This window comes from Octodon degus, unplaced genomic scaffold (genome assembly GCF_000260255.1).
Source record: "Octodon degus isolate 3935 unplaced genomic scaffold, OctDeg1.0 scaffold00014, whole genome shotgun sequence".
Lineage (NCBI taxonomy): Eukaryota > Metazoa > Chordata > Mammalia > Rodentia > Octodontidae > Octodon > Octodon degus.
The window spans coordinates 17,875,893-17,877,475 of NW_004524590.1; positions in this window are offsets into that span (position 1 = coordinate 17,875,893).

Below are 1,583 nucleotides of genomic sequence, written 5' to 3' on the forward strand. Positions count from 1 at the left end.
AGTCGGAGCAGGCCGGGCCTCGCGCTCGCTCCAGCGCTGGCTATAGCCGCAGTAGCTCCTGGCGGCCGCCAGTCGGCGGTAGTGTCTCGAATGTCAAGCTGGTCTGGGCTTCATCCTTCGGAAGTGATTAAGTGATTGCCCAAATCCAGACTCTGCCAGTGTTTCATGGGGTCACGGCAAAGGGAAACGTGCGGAGGTAAAGTAGGCTTTCCCAGCAAAGCCATATTCCTTCAGTTTAAAAGGATGTCGTGTAATAGATTACTTGGAGATCGTCTTTCCCATTTTTTTTTTTTTTTTGGTCATTAAAATATCTTTTTTCGGGCTGGAGAGATGGCTCAGTGGTCTAAGGCACCTACTTAGAACAAGCTTGGCAAAGCATCAGGGACCACGGTTCAATCCCCCAGCACCACATGCCAGCCAGCCCCGCCCCCTGGTGGGCTGAGCTGGCCACACACACACACCACTCTCTCTCTCTCTCTCTCTCTCTCTCTCTCTCTCTCTCTCTCTCTCAAATAAATAAAAATAAAAAATATATATATATATATATATATATATTAAAATATCTTTTTTCTTCTGTGGATGAATGTGATTATATACATAGAGCTTTGGCTTTGTTTATTCTTAATGTTCTTATGTGACTAAATAGTGATAACCTTCTGGTGTTCCAGAATATTTTTAGAAAATAATCTTTTAGCTTCGTGAAAACAATTGAGAGACCCCTTGGCTTAGGATATCAGAATCAGAGGGGTCAGCAGTCGCAGGGGGAGCCGGCCGGCCCTGGACTCTCGCCCCGGCTCTGTCCTTCCACCCGCCGATCCACGCCTGTTGGCAAACCGCTCAGCCCCGTAACGTTGCTTTCCCCGCTACAGCGGCTGGCTTCTCGGTGACGCACACGCTCACGCAAAGCTCTGCGGCAGCGAGTCGCGCTTCCTGACTGTCCGAGTCACGCCTGTGCCCCTAGGTCGAGGGCTCCCGGGACCGACAGCACCGAACAGTCCCCAGGGCTGGCTGAGACCTGCGGCGGGACACAGGAGGGCGGGCAGCAGCTGCCCTCCGAGGCCTCTGCCCAGTGCTCCAGAGCTGTCCGAGTGGAAAAGGAGATGACAGCAGCTTTGGGGACCTGAGACAGCTCCGAGAGCTGGGTGTTTGACGGGGAAACGTGAACTAAAGTGCCTGCTTAGCTGATCTTAGGATCAAGCAGAAAGCACGAGGCTGTGTTCAGGCACAGGACCCAGTGCTGCGTACCAAAATGTCTGAGCTGAACCAGGAAACTAGCAGAAGCCACAAGGTGAGGAGGTGGGCAGGGCCTGTCCCCACTGCCACCGCCTCACCTCCTAAGTCCCAACTCCCTGCCTGCAGAGAGTGAAATAGGAGAGGGAGCGCGCGGCTCCTATTCAGGTTTAGTCCACATTCTCAAGGGTGCATGAAAAACATTTTTACTTTTTTCTTGTTCTGTTTGTTTTCAGCCCCATTCTGCCCAAAGGAGATGATGTGGTCTCCTGGAGCTTGGGATTCCTGTTACCCAGGCCGCCCCTCAGCCTGCCCAAAGGAGAGGATGTGGTCTCCTGGAGCTTGGGATTCCT